The sequence below is a fragment of the Cherax quadricarinatus genome, chromosome 1, assembly GCF_038502225.1.
Source record: "Cherax quadricarinatus isolate ZL_2023a chromosome 1, ASM3850222v1, whole genome shotgun sequence".
NCBI classification, from domain to species: Eukaryota; Metazoa; Arthropoda; class Malacostraca; order Decapoda; family Parastacidae; genus Cherax; species Cherax quadricarinatus.
Genome location: NC_091292.1, coordinates 57,807,888 through 57,825,655, shown reverse-complemented (window position 1 = coordinate 57,825,655; position 17,768 = coordinate 57,807,888). Strand labels below are relative to the sequence as shown.

General features: G+C 46.7%; 1 long non-coding RNA gene across 1 annotated transcript in view; it reads right to left on the bottom strand.

The window, feature by feature from the left end:
• The window catches only part of LOC138852868 (uncharacterized), a 394,657-nt gene that overhangs the window by 280,923 nt on the left and 95,966 nt on the right, over positions 1-17,768 (bottom strand). The gene's annotated exons all lie outside the window — the stretch shown is intronic.

Below are 17,768 nucleotides of genomic sequence, written 5' to 3'. Positions count from 1 at the left end.
AGCCATTACGGTAATGGCTTGATAAAGCTCCTGGAGAGCGAAACGTTGCCACAATAAATGTCACATTAGTTGCACTTGTGTCCTTTTACTTTACATATTGTCGGTAATTCTACCAACTTTATTTCAATATTCTCTTTTAGAAAAAGAGTCTAAATTGACTATGGAACACCAAGTGCAAGTGATCAAAATAAGTGGAACTGGTGGGAAAAAAATAAATATGAGAGAAAGCCAAACTATAGAAAAGGAGATTGTGAGACTGTGATAAATTTCCTGATTCACTGGGAAAAGTTTCACATTATTTTTTTTTACTAAATTTAATTTTTCTCTTTTTTTATAATAAGAAAAGGATTTTATTGTGGTTTGAGAAGTGAAATATGTTAATGATAAAATTTATCCATAAAAAAAATTTAGCTTACGGAAATACTCTTCTTGACACAATGTAGTGACAAAGAAATAATTTATACCGCAAAAGAAGACAAAATACAGTACCCATTCTTCAACCAGACGTACAGGGACGCCAAAGCAAGGGGACGCCAGAGCAAGGGGACGCCAGAGCAAGGGGACGCCATAGCAAGGAGACGCCACAGCAAGGGGCCACAAGAGTTCGAAAAAAAAATCAGAGCACAGAGGGAAGGAGAAAACGGGAAAGCAAGCAAAACAGCAGGAACTCCTGCTAACCCTTCTGGGGCCTAGTTCCTTGGATTTCTGTGTATCAATATGCTGTTGTGCTACAGTCCACAGGATGGACATACTGTGCACAATAAATAGCTACATCGGCGACAAAATCTAAATTCTAGGAACGACTATTCATGGGTAGGAAGGGAAGCTGAGAGACAACTTGCAAATGGCATAGCACAGATAGTTAAAATAAAGGAATACAGAACAATCCCAGTAACATAGGAGCAAAGACACATCAACCCACACTAAAAAGTACTGAGCATGCTAAATCAATTGGATATAGCTAAAGCAATGGGACCTGAAAACAAACTACCATGGGTACTAAGAGAAGAAACATGACTACTGTGAACCCATAGTGAAGATCTTGCACACGTTGCTACAGATGAGACAACTACCGTAGGGCTGGAGCTGGCTAATGTAATCCCAATATTTTAAAAGAAATAATAGGTACCACATTACAGGAGGGTATCATTAGTGTAATCTTTCCCAAAGTAATGGAGAAGAGTGTCAGAAGGATACGAATACCTAGACAGGAGTATCGTCAGCAAAAACCAACACACAGTTATATCTGGGAGGTACTGTTTGACCATCTTGCTGGAGGTCTGTGACCCAGTCACTGAGATAATGTTGGGAAGGCAAGGATGGGCATCTTGCATCATGTTATACCCCCATCCGGAGAAAATATAGACTGAGAGGTAAAGATTTATGAGAATCAATGAAAAAAAAATTTAGGAATAAAAAAAATCACACAGAACATATCGAGAGAAGAGCAAATTAACCATACGATCTTGTCAGTATATTATGTGAGGATAGCAAATTTCAGAGGATTTTTTAGAAACAGGTACACGAGGGAACAGTTGGAAGTTAAAGGCACAGATGATTCATAGAGATTTCATGAAATATTTTTTTTAGCCTCAGGGTGGTCAGGAAATGGAATGACCTGGACGAAAAAGTATTGGAGTCAACCTCCATGCATAGTTTTAAGAATATCCATTATAGGGATCACGTGGCTAGGGAGTAAATCTGGAAAGCGGCAAGAGGCAGTACCACGAGCTGAGACTCGATTCATGCAATCACAAAATTCTGAGTACAAATTACTAATCAATAAAAAAAAATGAATGGGCAGAATGTATTTATCACAGATTTCAAAGTTAACTGTCGATACATAACAGTTTCTTGTTAAAGAATATAAAATGCAGGAGAAAAAATTAAGGCAAACTGTAACAGTGGATATTTTCTCTTTGAGAGACGAATGTGCAAAGTGATAAGAGATAAAATGTTCCCGTGGAGTAATGTTAGCAGCTGCTGGTCCAGGTGATTATTATTCATAATAATTATGGTCTCATGGGGTAATGTCATCAGCTGAGTGCTAAAAGGATCGCTACTGCCCAGACGTTTCTTAATAATAAAGGTTAACCAGGCGGAATACAAACCTATATTAATATATTTGCAGATGATGCAAGTCACATGCAAAAGAAGCATAACAAATTACTGTAAACACCTACGTGAAGGTTTGGATAGCTTGAGCAAGTGGAGTGATGGACGATGGAATTTAATATGGATAAGTTCCATGTAATGAAAGAGAACAAAATATAAACTAAATAGAAAATATACAATGTTAAAATTCTGGAAGCCTCAAGAAAAGTCGTACCCAGAAGTCACTGAATACAAACCATACCAAGGGCGGGGATAGAACCCGCGATCAGTGTCTCTCAAAACTCCAGACCGTCGCGTTAGCCACTGGACCAGCTAGCCACAATAAGATTCGTCCAACTAGGTATATTTCTACACCATAGGAAGGTTAGCACAGGCACCACTGTGACCACAAATGCTAGCTGGTCCAGTGGCTAACGCGACGGTCTGGGGTTTTGAGACTCTCCGATCGCGGGTTCTATCCCCGCCCGTGGTATGGTTTGTTTGAAATCGTGTCATTACGATTTCGTGAGTCATGTTCACTGAATACAGATTGTCACCAAAGATCACATAAACGAAATCACGAGGAAACCCCTCTTATACGGTGCTTAAAATGCTGCTCACATCGTATAGTAGACCAAGAGGCAGTACCAAGAGCTGAGACTCGATCCATGCAACCACAAAATTTTGTAGTTTTAAAAATAGGTTAAATACATGAGTGGGTGTGGGTGGGTGTGAGTTGGACCTGACTAGCTTGTGCTACTAGGTCAGATGCCGTGCTCCTTAGGTGAATGTGACCTGACCTGACTAGGTGAGGGCGTTGGTAGGAGAATTGGACCTGCCTCGCATGGGTCAGTAAGCCAGCTGCAATGTTCCTTCTTTCTTATGTTCTTATAATTTGAATATAAAGAGGTGATATGGTGTCCGCATCTAAAAAAAAAAAACACACTTGACTCTCATTACTTAAAATATTAGAAATGAAAGTCACATGTAAGACCCTAAAATTTTTTCAAGTAGCTGAAACATAAATTAGTTTACCTCAAAAAGACACAGTTGTAAACTGCAATAACTGTTGCAGAAAAGATATTACGAATTTCTTCACGAAGATGGCTATACATCATGACTCACGAAATGCTAATAAAATAGTACAACAATGTATAATTAGTTTCAAATGTGCATAGGTGTTAAAGTCACGAAATTTATAAAATTGGGTTGTTTATCGAAGATCAGACATCGCGAAATGGCTAATGTCAAATAAATTTCACCAATTCGTCCACTTCGTGAATGAAATGGAAAAAATAGAAAATAGGAGAAAATTCATCAACTGAGTAATACGTGATACTGTAAAAAAAAGTAATTTATAAATTATCAAATTCTTCAAAATATATATTTAAAACAATATTAATGCAGGTTTAGTTAAGGTTGGAAAGGAATTGAATATTAATTGAAAAAAAAAATATGTTTAGAAATAAGTTAGGTTAGGTTAGGTAAGGTTCGTCAGGAAACAGGACAAATGTTTCCTGACGCGGGTCTTAGTCAGATGATGACCCGCCTTTGGAGCTTTTGGTCATCTGACCGAGGCCTTCCGCTGGCTTACCGGTCCACCCCTTTAAAAATTATGTTTAGAAATAAGTGAAATTTAAGAAAATTTTAAGCTAAGACAAGTTTTGAAAATGTGATGAAAATTTTATAGCAAAAAACAAAAACGTAAAGATAATTATTCAGAATGAAAAAAAAAGCAGGAAATTGTACAAGCTTGGGAAAGTATAATCTGAGTTATAAATCTTGAAATAAGGAAAGAGATAAATAGTAACAGATTAGATGAATTCGCGAAAAGACATAAGACGTCAATAATACTTAATATGAAAGAAAAATATATAAAGACAATAAAGAAATAGAGATGATGATAATTAGGGACTTAAGGATGTGAAACGAACACACGTTAAATATACACACACATACAGGACATCAAAAATAATGAGAAATCTAAACAACAGAGTAAAGAATAACACCCAGACCTCATAGCACTCACGAAAACCAACATAACAGAGGTAAACACAGATGCCATCTCTATGGATACCCACAAAGTGAAAACGGCTGACTAGATGGAATATATGCCCCATTAATCAGGAATTATTGGCGATTAATGGAAATGATACTGTCAACACGCAACTTCACAGAGTATACAAGTCGACAAACTGAGGGTTACTAACAATTATAAAAAAATATTAAATATTAACTCATATACATTTATTTCCCACACATGTGAGACCAATAACTGAATATGTAGCACAAGCCAGCAACTTGTAACCCTCACACAAACACAAAAGAGACAGAGAAAATTTAAAGAGTTTCTTCACCGACTTTAGGAACTGATCTCACAATATTGGAGGAATGCATATGAAGAAGAGACATCATGACATTTAAAATACTTATGGTCTTAGACACACACGAGTTCTGGGACTAAGGAAATTGAGGGAAGTTGATCATAAGAATCACGTTAGGTTACTGAACATTTTATTTCATCAGTCTGTTTAACAATAACAACAACAATAATAATAATTTATTTTAGCATGATACAATGTTTGTACAGAGATGGGTGACATTTAGTTGTGCATGCAGAAAGCCTGTAGTCCTGAAAAACATTTCGGGCAAGCTACAAGGGAAATAAGCCTAGCACACGAAAGATGGCGATTCCATATACGGATTCAAAAATTCCTATAAAGTAAGGGAGCGATGTATCTTAACTGAAACACACTGGGCGATCCAGGCAAGAAGCTTAGCTACAGTCAACCTGAGATTGTACCTTGCTTGTTTACCAGTCTACCTTTCCACCCTTTCCATCCCCCCTCCCCTCCCCATCTACTACCGTCCCACCCCGCCACTCCCCTTCCTCCATGCGGACATTGGGACATCAATTAACTTCAGTGGTCATAAAAGCTACGGCGGGGCAGTCACAGCAAGTTAAAAAGACTGGGTGTTGAGGAGCCTTGCTAGAGTGTTGGTGTAACTGTGTGTGGTGTTGAGGAGCCTTGTTAGTGTACTCACCTAGTTGTGGTTGCAGGGGGTCGCTACTGTGTGTGTGTGTGTACTCACCTAGTTGTGGTTGCAGGGGTCGGTACTGTGTGTGTGTGTGTATTCACCTAGTTGAGGTTGCGGGGGTCGAGTCCGAGCTCCTGGCCCCGAGTCCGAGCTCCTGGCCCCGTGTGTGTGTGTGTGTGTGTGTGTGTGTACTCACCTAGTTGTGGTTGCAGGGGTCGCTACTGTGTGTGTGTGTGTGTGTGTGTGTGTGTACTCACCTAGTTGAGGTTGCAGGGGTCGAGTCCAAGCTCCTGGCCCCGCCTCTTCACTGATCGCTACTAGGTCACTCTCCCTGAACCGTGAGCTTTATCATACCTCTGCTTAAGGCTATGTATGGATCCTGCCTCCACTACATCGCTTCCCAAACTATTCCACTTACTGACTACTCTGTGGCTGAAGAAATACTTCCTAACATCCCTGTGATTCATCTGTGTCTTCAACTTCCAACTGTGTCCCCTTGTTACTGTGTCCAATCTCTGGAACATCCTGTCTTTGTCCACCTTGTCAATTCCTCTCAGTATTTTGTATGTCGTTATCATGTCCCCAATATCTCTCCTGTCCTCCAGTGTCGTCAGGGTGATTTCCCTTAACCTCTCCTCGTAGAACATACCTCTAGTCTTGTTGCAAACCTTTGCACTTTCTCTAGTTTCTTTACGTGCTTGGCTAGGTGTGGGTTCCAAACTGGTGCCGCATACTCCAATATGGGCCTAACGTACACGGTGTACAGGGTCCTGAACGGTGCCTTGTGTGTGTGTGTGTGTGTGTGTGTGTGTGTGTGTGTGTGTGTGTGTGTGTTGAGGAGCCTTGCTAGTGTTGGTGTGTACTCACCTATTTGTGGTTGAAGGGGTCGAGTCTTAGCTCCTGGCCCCACCTCTTCACTGGTTGCTACTAGGTCCTCTCTCTCCCTGCTCCATGAGCTTTATCAAACCTCGTCTTAAAACTATGTATGGTTCCCGCCTCCACTACGTCACTTTCTAGGCTATTCCACTGCCTGACAACTCTATGACTGAAGAAATACTTTCTAACATCCCTTTGACTCATATGACTCTTGAACTTCCAATTGTGACCTCTTGTTTCTGTGTCCCCTCCCAGGAACATCCAGTCATTGTCCACCTTGCCCATTTCGCGCAGTATTTTATATGTCGTTATCATGTCTCCCCTGATCCTCCTGTCCTCCAGTGTCATCAGGCCAATTTCCCTTAACCTTTCTTCATAGGACATTCCCCTTAGCTCTGGAACTAACCTTGTCGCAAACCTTTGCACTTTCTCTAATTCCTTGACGTGCTTGATCAGTGTGTGTGTGCGTGTAGGGAGTTGAGGAGCCTTGCTACTGTTGGTGTGTACACTCACCTAGTAGTACTCACCTAGTTGAGGTTGCAGGGGTCGATTCACAGCTCCTGGCCCCGCCTCTTCACTGGCCGCTACTCGGTTACTCTTCTCGCTCCATGAGCTTTGTCATACCTCTTCTTAAAGCTATGTATGGATCCTGCCTCCACTACATCACTACCCAGACTATTCCACTTCCTGATAACTCTGTGACTGATGAAATATTTCCTAACATCCCAGTGGTTCATCTGACTCTTCAACTTCCAATTCTGACCCCTTGCTGCTGTGTCCCATCTCTGGAACATCTTGTCTCTGTCCACCTTGTCGATTCCTCTCAGTATATCATATGTCGTTATCATATTCCCTTATCTCATCTGTCTTCCAGTGTCGTCAGGTCGATTTCCCTTAACCTCTCTTCGTAGGACATACCCCTTAGCTCCGGGACTAGTTTTGTTGCAAACCTTTGCATTTTCTCTGATTCCTCACATGCTTGGCTAGGTGAGGGTTCCAAACTGGCGCGGCATACTCCAACCAATGTGTGTGTGGGGGGAGGGGGGGTGAGAAGCCTTACTAGTGTGTTGGTGTGTGTGTGTATACTCACCTAATTGTGGTTGCAGGGGTCGATTCATAGTTCCTGGCCCCGCCTTCTCACCGTGCGTATGTGTGTGCGTGTGTGTGTGTGTGTGTGTGTGTGTGTGTGTGTGTGTGTGTGTGTGTGTGTGTGTGTGTGTGTGTGTGTGTGTGTGTGTGTGTGTGTGTGTAGGGTGTTGAGCCTTGCTAGAGTGTTGGTATGTGTAACTGTGTAGGGAGGAGGGGTGTCGGGTGTTGATGGATTTGGAATAGTTTAGTGAGGTGTGAAGGGGTGTGTGGTGTGGAGGGGTGTGTGATGTGGAGGGGTGTGTGGAGTGAAGGGGTATGTGGTGTCGAGGGGTGTGTGGTGTGGAGGGGTGTGTGGTGTCGAGGGGTGTGTAGTATCGAGGGGTGTGTGGTGTCGAGGGGTGTGTGGAGTGGAGGGGTGTGTGGTGTGGAGGAGTGTGCTGTGTGGAGGGGTGTGTGGTGTGGAATGTGTGGAGTGGAGGGGTATGTGGTGTCGAGGGGTGTGTGGTGTCGAGGGGTGTGTGATGTCGAGGGGTGCGTGGTGTCGAGGGGCGTGTTGTGTAGAGGGGTGTGTGTCGTGGAGGGGTGTGGGGTGTGGAGGTGGGGGTGGTGTGGCGGGGTGTGTGGGGTGGAGGGGGGGGGGGTGTCGGTGGGAGTGTGGTGTCGAGGGGTGTGTGTGGAGGGTGTGTGCTGTGTGGAGGGGTGTGTGCTGTGTGGAGGGGTGTGTGCTGTGTGGAGGGGTGTGTGATGTGAGGAGGGGTGTGTGGTGTGGAGGGGTGTGTGGAGTGGAGGGGTGTGTGGCGTGGAGGGGTGTATGATATCGAGGGGTGTGTGGTGTCGAGGGGCGTGTGATGTGGAGGGGTGTGTGGAGTGAAGGGGTATGTGGTGTCGAGGGTGTATGGAGTGGAGGGGTGTGTGGTGTCGAGGGGTGTGTAGTATCGAGGGGTGTGTGGTGTCGAGGGGTGTGTGGAGTGGAGGGGTGTGTGGTGTGGAGGAGTGTGTTGTGTGGAGGGGTGTGTGGTGTGGAATGTGTGGAGTGGAGGGGTATGTGGTGTCGAGGGGGCGTGTGGTGTCGAAGGGTGTGTGGTGTGAAGGGGTGTGTGGTGTGGAGGGGTGTGTGGTGTGGAGGGGTGTATGATATCGAGGGGTGTGTGGTGTCGAGGGGCGTGTGATGTGGAGGGGTGTGTGGTGTGGAGGAGTGTGTTGTGTGGAGGGGTGTGTGGTGTGGAATGTGTGGAGTGGAGGGGTATGTGGTGTCGAGGGGTGTGTGGTGTCGAGGGGTGTGTGGTGTCGAGGGGTGTGTGATGTCGAGGGGTGCGTGGTGTCGAGGGGCGTGTTGTGTAGAGGGGTGTGTGTCGTGGAGGGGTGTGTGGTGTGGAGGGCTGTGTGGTGTGGAGGGGTGTGTGGTGTGGAGGGGCGTGTGGTGTCGATGGGAGTGTGGTGTCGAGGGTTGTGTGTGTGGAGGGTGTGTGCTGTGTGGAGGGGTGTGTGCTGTGTGGAGGGGTGTGTGCTGTGTGGAGGGGTGTGTGGTGTGGAGGGGTGTGTGGTGTGGAGGGGTGTGTGGAGTGGAGGGATGTGTGGTGTGGAGGGGTGTGTGGTGTGGAGGGGTGTGTGGAGTGGAGGGGTGTGTGGTGTGGAGGGGTGTGTGGAGTGGAGCGGTGTGTGGAGTGGAGGGATGTGTGGAGTGGAGGGGTGTGTGGAGTGGAGGGGTGTGTGGAGTGGAGGGGTGTTTGGAATCGAGGGGTATGTGGTGTACAGGGGTATGTGGTGTCGAGGGGGCGTGTGGTGTCGACGGGTGTGTGGTGTCGAAGGGTGTGTGGAGTGGAGGGGTGTGTGGTGTGGAGGGGTGTGTGGTGTGGAGGGGTGTATGATATCGAGGGGTGTGTGGTGTCGAGGGGCGTGCTGTGTGGAGGGGAGTGTGGTGCGGAGTGGTGTGTTTTGGTGTGGCGGGGTGTGTGGTGTGGAGGGGTGTGCGGTGTGGAGGGGTGTGTGGTGTGGAGGGGTGTGTGGTGTGGAGGGGTGTGTGGTGTCGATGGGTGTGTGGTGTGGAGGGATGTGCTGTGTGGAGGGGTGTGTGGTGTTGAGGGGCGTGTGGTGTGGAGGGGCGTGTGGTGTGGAGGGGCGTGTGGTGTGGAGGGGTGTGTGGTGTGGAGGGGCGTGTGGTGTGGAGGGGTGTGTGGTGTGGAGGGGCGTGTGGTGTGGAGGGGTGTGTGATGTGGAGGGGTGTGTGGAGTGCAGGGGTTTGTGGTGTGGAGGGGTGTATGGAGTGGAGGGGTGTGTGGTGTCGAGGGGTGTGTAGTATCGAGGGGTGTGTGGTGTCGAGGGGTGTGTGGAGTGGAGGGGTGTGTGGTGTGGAGGAGTGTGTTGTGTGGAGGGGTGTGTGGTGTGGAATGTGTGGAGTGGAGGGGTATGTGGTGTGGAGGCGTGTGTGGTGTCGAGGGGTGCGTGGTGTCGAGGGGCGTGTTGTGTAGAGGGGTGTGTGGAATAGTTTAGTGAGGTGTGAAGGGGTGTGTGGTGTGGAGGGGTGTGTGATGTGGAGGGGTGTGTGGAGTGAAGGGGTATGTGGTGTCGAGGGGTGTATGGAGTGGAGGGGTGTGTGGTGTCGAGGGGTGTGTAGTATCGAGGGGTGTGTGGTGTCGAGGGGTGTGTGGAGGGGAGGGGTTTGTGGTGTGGAGGAGTGTGTTGTGTGGAGGGGTGTGTGGTGTGGAATGTGTGGAGTGGAGGGGTATGTGGTGTCGAGGGGTATGTGGTGTCGAGGGGTGTGTGATGTCGAGAGGTGCGTGGTGTCGAGGGGCGTGTTGTGTAGAGGGGTGTGTGTCGTGGAGGGGTGTGTGGTGTGGAGGTGTGTGTGGTGTGGAGGGGTGTGTGGTGTGGAGGGGTGTGTGGTGTCGATGGGAGTGTGGTGTCGAGGGGTGTGTGTGGAGGGTGTGTGCTGTGTGGAGGGGTGTGTGCTGTGTGGAGGGGTGTGTGCTGTGTGGAGGGGTGTGTGATGTGAGGAGGGGTGTGTGGTGGGGAGGGGTGTGTGGAGTGGAGGGGTGTGTGGCGTGGAGGGGTGTATGATATCGAGGGGTGTGTGGGGTCGAGGGGCGTGTGATGTGGAGGGGAGTGTGGTGTGGAGGGGCGTGTGGTGTCGAGGGGTGTATGGAGTGGAGGGGTGTGTGGTGTCGAGGGGTGTGTAGTATCGAGGGGTGTGTGGTGTCGAGGGGTGTGTGGAGTGGAGGGGTGTGTGGTGTGGAGGAGTGTGTTGTGTGGAGGGGTGTGTGGTGTGGAATGTGTGGAGTGGAGGGGTATGTGGTGTCGAGGGGTGTGTGGTGTCGAGGGGTGTGTGATGTCGAGGGGTGCGTGGTGTCGAGGGGCGTGTTGTGTAGAGGGGTGTGTGTCGTGGAGGGGTGTGTGGTGTGGAGGTGTGTGTGGTGTGGAGGGGTGTGTGGTGTGGAGGGGTGTGTGGTGTGGAGGGGTGTGTGGTGTGGTTGGGAGTGTGTTGTCGTGGTGTGTGTGTGGTGGGTGTGTGGTGTGTGGTGGGGTGTGTGCTGTGTGGAGGGGTGTGTGCTGTGTGGAGGGGTGTGTGATGTGAGGAGGGGTGTGTGGTGTGGAGGGGTGTGTGGAGTGGAGGGGTGTGTGGCGTGGAGGGGTGTATGATCTCGAGGGGTGTGTGGTGTCGAGGGGCGTGTGATGTGGAGGGGTGTGTGGAGTGAAGGGGTATGTGGTGTCGAGGGGTGTATGGAGTGGAGGGGTGTGTGGTGTCGAGGGGTGTGTAGTATCGAGGGGTGTGTGGTGTCGAGGGGTGTGTGGAGTGGAGGGGTGTGTGGTGTGGAGGAGTGTGTTGTGTGGAGGGGTGTGTGGTGTGGAATGTGTGGAGTGGAGGGGTATGTGGTGTCGAGGGGGCGTGTGGTGTCGAAGGGTGTGTGGTGTGAAGGGGTGTGTGGAGGGGTGTGTGGTGTGGAGGGGTGTGTGGTGTGGAGGGGTGTATGATATCGAGGGGTGTGTGGTGTCGAGGGGCGTGTGATGTGGAGGGGTGTGTGGAGTGAAGGGGTATGTGGTGTCGAGGGGTGTATGGAGTGGAGGGGTGTGTGGTGTCGAGGGGTGTGTAGTATCGAGGGGTGTGTGGTGTCGAGGCGTGTGTGGAGTGGAGGGGTGTGTGGTGTGGAGGAGTGTGTTGTGTGGAGGGGTGTGTGGTGTGGAATGTGTGGAGTGGAGGGGTATGTGGTGTCGAGGGGTGTGTGGTGTCGAGGGGTGTGTGGTGTCGAGGGGTGTGTGATGTCGAGGGATGCGTGGTGTCGAGGGGCGTGTGTAGAGGGGTGTGTGTCGTGGAGGGGTGTGTGGTGTGGAGGGCTGTGTGGTGTGGACGGGTGTGTGGTGTGGAGGGGCGTGTGGTGTCGATGGGAGTGTGGTGTCGAGGGGTGTGTGTGTGGAGGGTGTGTGCTGTGTGGAGGGGTGTGTGCTGTGTGGAGGGGTGTGTGCTGTGTGGAGGGGTGTGTGGTGTGGAGGGGTGTGTGGTGTGGAGGGGTGTGTGGAGTGGAGGGGTGTGTGGTGTGGTGGGGTGTGTGGTGTGGAGGGGTGTGTGGAGTGGAGGGGTGTGTGGTGTGGAGGGGTGTGTGGAGTGGTGTGTGGAGTGGAGGGATGTGTGGAGTGGAGGGGTGTGTGGAGTGGAGGGGTGTGTGGAGTGGAGGGGTGTGTGGAATGGAGGGGTATGTGGTGTACAGGGGTATGTGGTGTCGAGGGGGCGTGTGGTGTCGACGGGTGTGTGGTGTCGAAGGGTGTGTGGTGTGGAGGGGTGTGTGGTGTGGAGGGGTGTGTGGTGTGGAGGGGTGTGTGGTGTGGAGGGGTGTATGATATCGAGGGGTGTGTAGTGTCGAGGGGCGTGCTGTGTGGAGGGGAGTGTGGTGCGGAGTGGTGTGTTTTTGTGGAGGGGTGTGTGGTGTGGAGGGGTGTGTGGTGTGGAGGGGAGTGTGGTGTGGAGGGGAGTGTGGTGTCGATGGGTGTGTGGTGGGGAGGGGTGTGGGGTGTGGAGGGGTGTGTGGTGTTGAGGGGGGTGTGGTGTGGAGGGGCGTGTGGTGTGGAGGGGTGTGTGGTGTGGAGGGGCGTGTGGTGTGGCGGGGCGTGTGGTGTGGAGGGGTGTGTGGTGTGGAGGGGCGTGTGGTGTGGAGGGGTGTGTGGTGTGGAGGGGGTGTGCTGTGTGGAGGGGGTGTGCTGTGTGGAGGGGGTGTGCTGTGTGGAGGGGGTGTGCTGTGTGGAGGGTGTGTGCTGTGTGGAGGGTGTGTGCTGTGTGGAGGGGTGTGTGTTGTGTGGAGGGGTGTGTGCTGTGTGGAGGGGTCTTAGGCGTGGACGGGTCTTAGGCGTGGACGGGTATGTGGCGTGGAGGGGTGTGTGGTGTGGAGGGGTGTGTGGTTTGGAGGGATGTGTGGTTTGGAGGGATGTGTGGTGTCGAGGGGTGTGTGGTGTCGAGGGGTGTGTGGTGTCGAGGGGTGTGTGGTGTCGAGGGGTGTGTGGTGTCGAGGGGTGTGTGGTGTCGATGGGTGTGTGATGTGTATGTATGTATATATATATATATATGTCGTGCCGAATATGTAAAACTGGTCAATTAGCAAGAACTCATTTAAAATTAAGTCCTTTCTAAAATTTTCTCTTATACGTTGAAAGATATATTTTCTTCATTAATGTTAATGTAAAAATTTATAATTTTGCACCAAAAGAATCTTAGAAAACTTACCTAGCCTTATTATAACAAGAACAATTTATTTTAGCCTAACCCAACTAAATATATTTTAGGTTTGTTTACAATAATTTAATAATAAGCAAACTCAGTAAAATATTTTTTTTTCGTTAGGTTCAGAATGATTTTGGCGAAATTATTGCATACACTAATTTTCACTTGTCCTATATGGCAAGATGAGCGTTGCTATTTAAGCCAAGATCGCAAGTTCTGCCTATTCGGCACGACACACACACACACACACACACACACACACACACACACACACACACACACACACACACACATATATATATATATATATATATATATATATATATATATATATATATATACATATATATTATTGTAACCACGAACGAGTGGTATTTAATCAATAACAACACTGCGACTAGCCAAGGACTCGATTTCGCTCACCATGAGGGCCAAAACGACATGGGTTCAAGACCTTGGCTGGTCGCAGTGTTATTATATCTCTCATGTATGAGGTAGGTGACTCTGAGAAAATATATTTTCCACGTAATGGTAACTCCAGCCTGCTCTTTGAAAACTCTGAAGCTGCCGCCGTAGCTACTAAACCCATACTGAAATGCCGGAACTATATCTTCATTGCCTTAAGTCTCCTAGCTCAGACTGACAGATGTCACTGCCTGTTGTATGCAAGCCATCCTGTGAGACGTACTATGATAGCGATATATTGTTAGCTTCTGTTTGCGCAGGCGCACTGTTGATGCCTTCCCTCTTGATAAAAAAGATAAAACTGCATATTTATATGATGGGAGTGGCAGTGGCCAGAGCGGGTGGAAGTGGCCAGGTAGTGTGGCCATTCTTCCTGCTGTTCACCTTAGATCACTGTGACCACACCAGCCATAAAACCTCACCACTGGACAACCCTTTGGACACTACCCTTTGGTTGGATATAAAGGGGGGGGTGAATGAAGGGGGTTCAACGAGGAGGAAAAAAAGATATCTGAAGGGGTAAAGAGGAAGGTAAGAAGGAGGAAGGGAACAGTACTGACAAAGAGACAAAAAAGGCGTGAACAATAAGTTAAATGCTGTAGAATGTTGACAAACTTTCCCACCAGGCCATGTTCCTGTTTTTTGTCAGAATATTGAGGCTTATGAAGCAAGAGTAACAATCCTCGTGTGATTGTAAACGACAGTTAATAACTGTAGCCAGTGGAAGAACATTGATGGTATATACAGTTGTTTAAGTATTATTGTGACGAACCATAAAATGGCACAATACCGTGAATGCAACAATACACAAGTAACTAGCACACAGGAGAAAGAAGCAAGCTTATGACGACGTGTTGGTCAGAGTCGGATAGAAACGTCGTCATAAGTAGGTCTCTCTCTACCATGTGCGGGTTATTTGTGTCTTACGATAAGGACCATACACAATATCAAGAAAATAAGCTGGTAAGCATAAAGCCAAAAAAAAAAAAAAAAGGAACAGCCAGCGAGAACTCGGGAGTGTGAGAGTTACTAGGAAAGTCAGAAGCAAGACACTCGAAGTTCATATCTTAGTAGTTCACATCGATGCTATTTGATAAGGTTTATTTCTAATTCAGTCCAGAGTAATACTGCAGCAGACTGCTCTCTCACTATATCCTCCACTCCATAATGTATGAAATAACGAGAATGCATATTTAATATTAAAGATGGAAGCAGACTCGAGGTAAATACCACAACTTCCGTTATTATTAACAAAATAATTAGGCGTTTCTAAGTTCCATGCCCAATGTGATTCAGAGTTAACTATATATCCTAAATTGTCCCTGAACTACCAACAGAGTTTCAAGGCCTGTTAGCCAGCCCCTTTATAGTATCGTAGTCAGTTTCTGCAAATTTGTTATTCAGTCGGGGCAACACTTGTTTTTGGTCTTACAGCTACGGCGGACGATGTATTCCAGTGATAAAGTGCTCTGCAAAAAAAACAAATCCTTTGCTCTACTGTCTCTGTTTCATGTCATGGATTCCATCATACATTGAATTACTCCTTAAGGAAAAAACTAACAAATTAGACTAATTAAATACCTTGAAGGAAAAGTTACGTATAACTTTGGTATATCTGTGTCAAGCATTAATAATATAAGAAAGTAGTAGTAAATAAAGAAAAATAAAGTCACATTACCGTAGATGGAACAATTCACAGATAAACCGGATTTCGGAGAGGACACTCAACAGCAGCAGGTTCCTTCCCTGAGTGCCAGTTATTTACTGTGTATATAATGTATCTGAATAACAAGAATACAGATAGAAGCTTGAGTACATCTATAAGTCACTATAATATGAACATAGATCAGCACATTTGCGAGCAACTTGAAGTATAAACAGACTGACGGATGTTGAAGTAACCGGGCTTAGGCTTGATTATAAGTTCTTCTGGCAGTTCGGCATATATACAATGATCAAACTAAATGCAAGGAACGTAGTCAGGCTTTTCATCACTTTCTTGAACACTTCGTACTTTTTGGTGGAAGATACACAGTATATAACATATATCAAAAATTGCTTTTAACAAATAATATAAGCATTGTAAATACAGTATATATTCCGGGTGTTGTGTTAACCCTTATGGGCCTAATTCCTAGGCCTTTTGCATATTCATATGATCTTGCACTAGTCCACAAGATAAATATGAGGAGCAAAATAAACAAGCCGCTTCGTTGGCAGTACTGAAAAAAAAAAGAAATTTCCAATTGATTTACTTGTGATGTAATTTCGAGACTAAATCTAAACAGCATTTTCTAGGCATGGTCAAATTAGTTTCCGATATTTTTATGCTCAGAATTTCTAGTTATGACTCCTAGCATCATAAGCAACATAAGGTCTACTTCACTTCGTTACTTCACCCTTTTTTCTCGACTAGCCTGGTTGACCAGGCTAGCACCAGACGAGCCTGACCCTTTCCGGGCTCCGAGAGTAGTAAGACTCTCTAAACTCATGAAAGGTACTCAAGTTTGACACACATGAGGTATACTTGATGAGGAGGTATGCAAGGGGAAATATGCATGACTAGGTGTACACAAGCCACAGAGAGAAAGAGCCAAAGAAAAAGTTGGAGAAGAGCTGCAACACTGCCAAAGTACGCTGAACGGCGAGTGTATACGAGCTAAAAACACCGATTAAGGTGTAGCTTCTACGAGGTGTGGAATGGGAAGTACAGCGCCTACAATTCGTACATTAGGTGGGGATGGCGAGACTCGTTGGATCATCATTGAATCACAATGTCTGTGTTCCATTCGAAAGAAAGGTAGTTTTGTTCCAGTATTAGAGTTCAGGAAGGTAATGCCCGTTGCATCCTGGGTACGTGCCCCAGTATTGAGGAGCTGAATCATATTTGTAAAATACAATTGTTGCAATGTATCCCTAAACATTTATAATGTCAAACACGTTATTGTACCCGTACTTTAAACTTGTAATCCATAATATATAAAAAAATTAATTATATATATATGTCGTGCCGAATGGGTAAAACTTGCGATTTTCACTTAAATAACAACGCTCTTCTTGCCGAATAAGACAAGCGAAAATCTGTGTATGCAATAATTTCGCAAAATCATTCTGAACCTAACGAAAAAAATATATTTCATTGTGTTTATGATTAAATTATTGTAAACTTATCTAAAATATATTTAGATGGATTAGACTAAATTAAATTGCGCTTGTTACAATAAGGTTAAGTAAATTTTCTAAGGTTCTTTTGGTACAAAATTATTAATTTTTACATTAACATAAATGAAAAGATATATCTTTTAACACATAAGAGAAAATTTTAGAAAGGACTTAATTTTAAATGAGTTCATAGCAATTGACCATTTTTACCTATTCGGCACGACAATATATATATATATATATATATATATATATATATATATATAGATATATATATATATGGTATATATATATACATATATATATATATATATATAATATATATATATACATACACACACACACACACACACACACACAGGGTGACAGCAGTAAGACAAGAGAGAGAGGAGTGGGTAGAATGCGTTTTCTTGGACTATGAGAAGACGTTTGACGCAGTTCCACACAAGAGATCAGTGCTAAAGCTGGAGGACCAGGCACGGATAACAGGGAAGGCACTGCAATGGATTAGGGCAAACCTGTCAGGAAGGCAACAGCGAGTCATGGTACGGGCGAGGTGTCAGAGGACGGAGAGAGGATGTTCCAGAGATGGGACACAGCAACAAGGAGTCACAGTTGGAAGCTGAAGACTCAGATGAATCACAGGGACGTCAGGAAGTATTTCTTCAGTCACAGAGTTGTCAGTAAGTGGAATAGTCTGGGAAATGATGTAGTGGAGGCAGGATCCATACATAGCTTTAAGAAGAGGTATGATAAAGCTTATGGAGCAGGAAGAGTGACCTAGTGGTGATCAGTGAAGAGGGGGGGGGCCAAGAGCTGTGACTCGACCCCTGCAACTAGGTTAGAACTAGGCGAGTACACATTAAACTTGGGTGTGAGAGAGAGAATGATATTAAGAGTGTAGTGTGTTCAATAAAGTGAGAGTGAGAGGGTGTGTTTCTGAGAGCGAGTGTGAGAGAGAGAGAGAGAGAGAGAGAGAGAGAGAGAGAGAGAGAGAGAGAGAGAGAGAGAGAGAGAGAGAGAGAGAGAGAGAGAGAGAGAGAGAGAGAGAGAGAGAAGGGGTTGAGCAGTGACGCTGGTGAGGCAGCAACAGTAAAGGGTTAAGTACCGAGTTTTTTGCTTCCGTATAATGGCTTTACACTACCGCCACCGGACAAGAAGGACACATCCTGGCTGGCTCCTTGAGACTCCTGGTTGCTGCTCAAGCATACAACAACACATTCCCAGTACCGACTCTGTCAACGACTTACATGTCGAGGATTACCAGTGGTCTGTATGTCCTTCTCGTCGTCACCTTTCCAACTGTCTTCCACTATGAAAATCTCCGTCTTGAAGGCCC